The sequence below is a fragment of the Zootoca vivipara genome, chromosome 12 (assembly GCF_965207765.1).
Source record: "Zootoca vivipara chromosome 12, rZooViv2.hap1.1, whole genome shotgun sequence".
Lineage (NCBI taxonomy): Eukaryota > Metazoa > Chordata > Lepidosauria > Squamata > Lacertidae > Zootoca > Zootoca vivipara.
This window is the reverse complement of record NC_142595.1, coordinates 17,971,565-17,978,451: the sequence shown is the minus strand read 5'-3', so window position 1 is coordinate 17,978,451 and position 6,887 is coordinate 17,971,565. Positions and strand designations below refer to the sequence as shown.

At 48.3% G+C, this 6,887-nt stretch overlaps 1 long non-coding RNA gene across 1 annotated transcript; it reads right to left on the bottom strand.

Annotated features, from left to right (window-relative positions):
• Positions 1 to 576: 576 nt before the first annotated feature.
• On the bottom strand, positions 577 to 5,666 carry LOC132593097 (uncharacterized). Its single transcript, XR_015946593.1, has 3 exons — positions 5,496 to 5,666; positions 3,266 to 3,366; positions 577 to 747 (listed from the first exon to the last, which is right to left on the bottom strand). It is a non-coding gene; the product is annotated as an uncharacterized LOC132593097 (long non-coding RNA).
• Positions 5,667 to 6,887: the final 1,221 nt, after the last annotated feature.

The following is a 6,887-nucleotide window of genomic DNA, read 5'->3' as shown; positions in this document are numbered from 1 at the left end:
GTACTTTCAGTTTAAGTACTCCACGGACCCGTCTGGAACTGATTAATCCACTTTCCATTACTTTCAATAGGAAAGTTTGCTTCAGGTTAAGTATGCTTCAGGTTAAGTATGGATTTCCAGACCCAATTACACTCATACTTCGGGTTAAGTATGCTTCAGGTTGAGTACTCCGCAGACCCGTCTGGAACGGATTAATCCAATTTCCATTACTTTCAATGGGAAAGTTCGCTTCAGGTTAAGTACGCTTCAGGTTAAGTACAGACTTCCGTAACCAATTGTGTACTTAAACCGAGGTACCACTGTACACAATTCGTTCCGGAAGTCTGTACTTAACATGAAGCGTACTTAACCTGAAACGAACTTTCCCATTGACAGTAATGGAAAGTGGATTAATCCGTTCCAGAGGGGTCCGTGGAGTAATAAAACTGAAAGTACTCAAACCGAAACATACTTAAACCGAGGTATGACTGTACCACCAAAGCACTTCAACAGCAGATACTGCAAGATGTGTCCGCACTTGATTTCAGTGGTTGCACATTGAAAGGCGACCAGATTGCAACAAGAATCTTGCTTTATTATAATGATTAAATTCAACAGTTAGTTGAAGAGGAGAGGAAAGAGAATGCCCAGTAGGGAATGTCTTGCTCGGAAGCATTCAGCCATCATAAGAAGAAAAGGTCAGGTGAAGAGGATCATGGAGCAATCAGGGTTCTGTCTGGAAGGCTTGCAGCCATCCTCCTTGTGGACCTGTCCATGAAAGAAGCAATGGAAGAATCCAATAGAAGCTGCGAGTGGGAGATTCCCCATCTCTCCTTATATCAGGGACTGGGCAGAGGAGGAATGGTGGAGACATCCTCCCCATCCTGACCCTTCCAGGGAGGGGGAAGAGGAAGACAGTATAGATTTTGAACTGGGATTTGAAGGTGGTCACAGCTCAGAGGCAGATGAGGGGCAAAGTTGGGAAATCATGGGAGAGCCGCAACAACACCCAGCTTACACATTGTCCTTAGAAAGCAGCCCAGACCCTACATCTCCCAGAACCTGGCGAACCTTGAAAGTAGGAGAGCAAAGAGCTCAAAGACAGAGGGCACATTTCAGCACCCCTAGATGTCAGGCGTCAGGGAATTGGCTTCTTCCCCCATGGCCATAAATAAGCAGATCAAATGAAAGGGAATTCTTACCAGTTAGGTTTTTTAAAAAAAATAAACACAGCAAAGGACAAAAAGATGCATCTACCCAGAATGGCAGTGTTCCCAGTTAAGGCTTACACCCCCTCCATCCCTATTAATCTACGTCTTGTAATCTGAGCTTGTACCCTCTGTGCTTTCTGTTCTGACACTTTCTGAGCTCTTCTTGACCCAGGGCTGAGCAAAGGAATGCTGTCCAGAAACTGTGAATCTGTTAACCCTCTCTCTCCTAGTGTTTCTTCTCCTAGCTGTTCCCCATCCTGTATTTCCCAGCTTCTGCCTTCTAAACTATGTCCCTCTGCAAACCACTGTTCCAAATCTATACTGTCCTCCTGCTCCTGGGAAGATTCAGGATCCGGATCAGGATCAGGGGGACACTCCCACCATTCCTCCTCAGTGCAGCCCTCCTCAGCATGGTCCCTGAGAGTAGAGGAGATGGTGAGAATGACGAATGAGGAAGTGGGAGAGACCGGGTGTGGAGAATTCACTTGGGACCACGCCGTTATCCAAGAGGCTGGGTTTTATAGCCTCTCTCTGTAAAGATTGAAATAAAAAAGGAGAGCAAGAGACTTTCCTGGGCAACCAACCAGGAGCCGCTGACACCTTAAGGCTACACCTGTGAATCCTATTGTGTTATAGCTCCTGTCCACCCAGAAAGGTCATTTGGGCCTTCATCTGTCACAGGCCCAGTCAACTTGATGCAAACCATATCCCTACATGCAAACCACAATGCTTGTCCCAACAATCAGGGCCTGATGTTGACAGCCATTTGGGTAGGGTTGCCATACATCCACGAAATCCCGGAAATATCCTCTTTGCGGGGGCCTACATGCCCATTTCTACAATTTAATGCAGTTGTCTGAGGCATTGGAACCTAACTGGCTATATCCGACTGTAACCCGTGTGTTACAGTCTGGGACAAATTAACCACCAGAAAAGAGCTCAGTGATGTACATCTACTGGGACACCTCCTGTGGCCACCGTCGGGGGGTGCCATAGGGCCCTGCCCTCCGCAGGCTCAGGACAAAGCTACCGCCCCCGGAACCCCTTTAATAGGATTAATTCTCCAATTTCTGGGCAGAGGGTGACGTAATCTGCCCCCTTCTTCTTTTATGCAAATTTCCAATGCCTAACCGCCACTCGAGCCTCTTGAGGCGCACCGCCAATACCTTCAAACCCACAACCAATGCTTCAACCCCCTAATTATGTCTTCTAACCAAATGTCATTTCCCTGCGGAGATGGGTGCCCCCCGTCAGCGTGATAAAGGGCTGCTTCAGTGCGTTTCAAGTCTGGGTGCGCTATTATCTGACCATTCAATGCTAGTACCCTGTGTACCACAAAGGAATTCAAGAGCCTCCTGGTTCTATTCAAAGCATTGGGGCAATGACTCCAGCCCGTTGTGCTGGCAGTCTGTGAAGGGTTAACCACCGTTGGGTGAGTCCTGTGATGCACATCAACTAGGACTCACCCTTGTGCCTCTCAGAATCTTATGGCTGGGTGCAAGATAGTTTGTCCATTCAAAGCTGAAACCTTTCTGGCCACTGCCAGCGGGGGTGTGAAAGTCATGCAAAAATGCGTCTCTCCAGCAGGGAAGACCAAAGAGAGCATGTTCTTTCCTTCCTATTTAGCAATCCTTAAAGATTTTGGTTAGAAAAAATAGGTAAAAAGTAACGGTAAAGGAACCCTGGACGGTTACGTCCAGTCAAAGGCGACTATGGGGTTGCGGCACTCATCTTGCTTTCAAGCCGAGGGAGCCGGCGTTTGTCCAAAGACAGCTTTCCAGATCATATGGCCAGCATGACTAAACCGCTTCTGGTGCACAGAAACGTCTTTACCTTCCTGCCAGAGCGGTCCCTATTTATCTACTTTCAAACTGCTAGGATGGCAAGAGCTGGGACAGATCAACGGGAGCTCACCCCGTCGCGGGGGTTTGAAGCACCGACCTTCTGATCAGCAAGCCCAAGAGGCTCAGTGGTTTAGACCACAGCGCCACCTGCTCCTCTAGAAAGAATAGGATCCAGGTCAGGCTTCTGGTACTCTAAAAACAGCTATGCCCTGCAATGCTAGGAGGACTCACCGTGATCTCATTTTTTGTGGTCACTGTTGCTGCTGCTGCTGCTACTGTCTCCAAAACTGAGTTCAGACATCAAGTTCTCTGGAATGGATCTCTTGCCATACCTTGTGGAGAGAGGGGGATGGAGAGGAAGGCCTAAGTTAGTGGTGTCTTAGAAGTTCCCTAGGAGAAATGTCCAGATTTTTACTCTTCCTCCCCCCACCACCTAATTTCAGCAGCTACAAGGCAGGAGGCCCACACTGAACTTGCAACAGATAGAGCAAGCACAAGAAAGGAGCGCCTCTAAGCATGTACAGAATGAGCTACTGGGGCATCACCACCCACCTTTGGGCCTTGTATACCTCCACCCACTCCATCGTTCAGACCAGACACTGAGGTCCAGCTCCGAGGGCCTTCTGGTGGCTCCCTCCCTGTGAGAAGCGAGGTTACAGGGAACCAGGCAGAGGGCCTTCTCAGTAGTGGCACCCACCGTGTGGAATGCCCTCCCATCAGATGTCAAGGAAATAAACAACTATCTGACTTTTAGAAGAAATCTGAAGGCAGCCCTTTATAGAGAAGTTTTTAATGTTTGATGTTTTCTTGTGTTTTTCATATTCTCTTGGGACCCACCCAGAGTGGCTGGGGAAGCCCAGCCAGATGGGCAGGGTATAAATAAGAATTATTATTATTATTATTATTATTATTATTATTATTATTATCATTGTCATCATCATTATTAGCAAGGAATTTCAGAGCAGAGGGTAGAAACTTCAGGCAGCCCTAAAGAACCTTTAATAATAATAATACCCCACCCATCTGGCTGGGTTTCCCCAGCCATTCTTGGCAGCTTGCGGCATGTATAAAGACATCGCAAAACATGAAACATAAAAAACTTCCCAATACAATGGTTTGGGCATGCAACTCAAATGCAAAACCTGCATTGCAAATCTTGCAGGTGTTCGAACATCCCCAAAGAAGGCTGGTCAGAGAAGAGCAACAGAGAAGATTGGTTACATGAGCTGACCCTTAGGGTGTGACTCTCCTTGCAAAGGTGGGCATTTATCAGTGTCCCCCCCCCGTCCCCCCCCCCCCGGAAGAAGGACATGGAGACAAAATGAATCAACCCAGGGAGGCGAGGGCTTGCTTCCTGGGTCAGATTTCCAATTAAGTTTCTAGGAGATGACAGTTAAAGGGCTGTACCAGGCAGTTGGTGCTAATGTTGGAGGTGTCGAAATGGGCTTTATTTGTTTTTTTTTAAGCAGCTGGGCTGCTGACTGGCTGCCTTTAAAAGCTGTAGGGCTCAGCAATCTCTGCAAATGAAAAGCTACACTCTGTGGGCACGCAGACCATAGTTAAGGTACTCGACAAAGTAGTGATCATTTGCATAGGCAAATAAGGATTAGGAATGTGCTTCATGGGCCTTCTTAACTTACACACTCACTCAGCAGAAGATTAAAACTGTTTACAGACACCCCTCCACACACAAGTGTCCCCATTTCCCAGATTTACAGAAGCCTTCCCCGTTTCAGATTTGATCCCGGAATGTCCCACTTTTCCTTAGGATGTCCCTATTTTCATCAGAGAAATGTTGGAGGGTGTGGAGTTATGCAACCCCCTCGAGCCAAGGAGACAAGTAACTATACAACTTTTAGAACACATCTGAAGTCAGCCCTGTAAAGGGAAGTTTTTTTTAAATGTTTTATTATGTTTTTTATATGTTGGAAGCCACCCAGAGTGGCTGGGGCAAACCCAGTTGGATGGGCAGGGTATTATTATTATTATTATTATTATTATTATTATTATTATTAAATAGGACGTCCCCATTTCATTGGAGAAATGTTGAAGGGTATGCTGTTAGCGTGCTTTCACAACAGAGAGAAAATGAAACCTGGCACAGAAACGGTCTAAGGTTGAAGAAAGGTGTCCTCTTTCGAAAGGGTTCACCGTGGCTTCCTTGCAGCTTCGCAATTGATGACAGACAAGGATGCTAGTGACTTGGATAGAGCAGCTTTGCCCCGACTCCCTCCCTCTTCTGCCTTCACCTGGGGAATGCTAAGAACGTGTGCCCTACTTGGCAGGCAGCTACAGCCTTTCCTCCATTCCTTTGGACCTCTACCCCCAATGCCCATTCCCCACCAACGTTCAGGCAGGCAGCAGGGGTGGGTGGGTGTGGGTGGGTGTTCATTTCCCTGGTACATAAGAAGCCATCACTGCACACCCAGCCCCCCAACCCCCCCCCCACAATCCTGCTCACCTCGACCGTGTCACCAAGTCGATGTAACGCCGGAGTTCTATGAAGTATTGGATCCACTCTTCTCGGGAAGCATTTCGTCTGGGCTCCACTGGCTTTTCAGGGTAGGCCTCTACCAAGGTTCCCAGGCAGAACAAGATGCACAGAGACACAGTGATCATGAGAGGCCAGGACTTCAGGGAGGCCACCATCTAGCAGAAAAGAGACAAGAATGTACAAAGTCCGAAAATCAGCCTAAGCTAACCGAGTGTTGCCAGGTTTGCACCTTGTGGAAGCGCCAGTTTTACGTTAGCTGTCTTACACGTCCCAAGCTTGGCTTGGGAGGGTAGGCATCCACTAAGGCCCCCAAGCAGAACAAGACACATAGGGTCAGGGCGATCACAAGAGGCCAGGGCTTCAGAGAGGCCACCATCTGGAAGGAGACAAGAACGCACAAAGCCTGCTAAGCAGCCTGAACTCACCCAGTGCCGCCAGGTGAGCTCTGCAAAAGCATCCCATGCTTCTAGTCCCTTGTGGAAAGGCCAACTTTACATTAAAACATTGCCAACTTGTTGAGATCCGGCATGGCCATCAGCCTTTCCTAAACTGCCGAAAAACAGAACACCGGCAGATGCTCAGTGTACAAGCATTCTGCTATCAAATGTTCAGCCAGCAGGATGTCCGGTTCCCTGAAAGAGCTTCTTTCCCTTTTGACCCCTGATCCCGAGGCTCAACATAGCAGCTCGGTCTCTCGAAGCACCTTCTACTAAAATGTCAGGAAACAGCAAGCAGAAGAGGAGCATGTTCCCCCCCAAAAAAACATCTGCCATCCTGTTGTGTTCAGGAACCCCAAGCAGCCCTCGGGTTTGAGAAATTAAGTCATGCTTCGGCTTTATTCCTTAGTCCCCACAACTTTATTTCCCTCCCTGAAAAGAAGTACAGCAGCAGATTGAAGGGACTCCGCCCGCCCCAATCCAAACCAACAATTGCCTGTCCCAGGTACTCACTGTCAAAAAGAGGTAGGAGCAGGTGCAAAGCTGGATGCAGAGGGGTGCAAGGAGGACTCAGCCAGCGCTTCTGCAAGTTTCAAGTTAGCAGCTCTCTCTCAGCCAAGGGTTTATATCCTTGGTAGGTGGGTAAATTAAGGAGGGGGAGGCTCCTCCCCTCCCTCCTCATTCAGTCATTCACTCACCCATCATGTGTTGATCAATGCGATTCTGAATCAGCCACCTTGAGCGAACAGCGCTGCACTTGCTAAGGGAGGGGGAAGCTGAACGGGGAACAGGGTGAACCTTGACAGTGCGGGGGGGGGGCAGAATTTAGAGAGGCAGGGACTGTGGACCTGAGCCAAGCACTTTATACGATTAAATAACTGGAGCTTCAGATGAGGGGACTAGGATAATGGAGCTTCACACA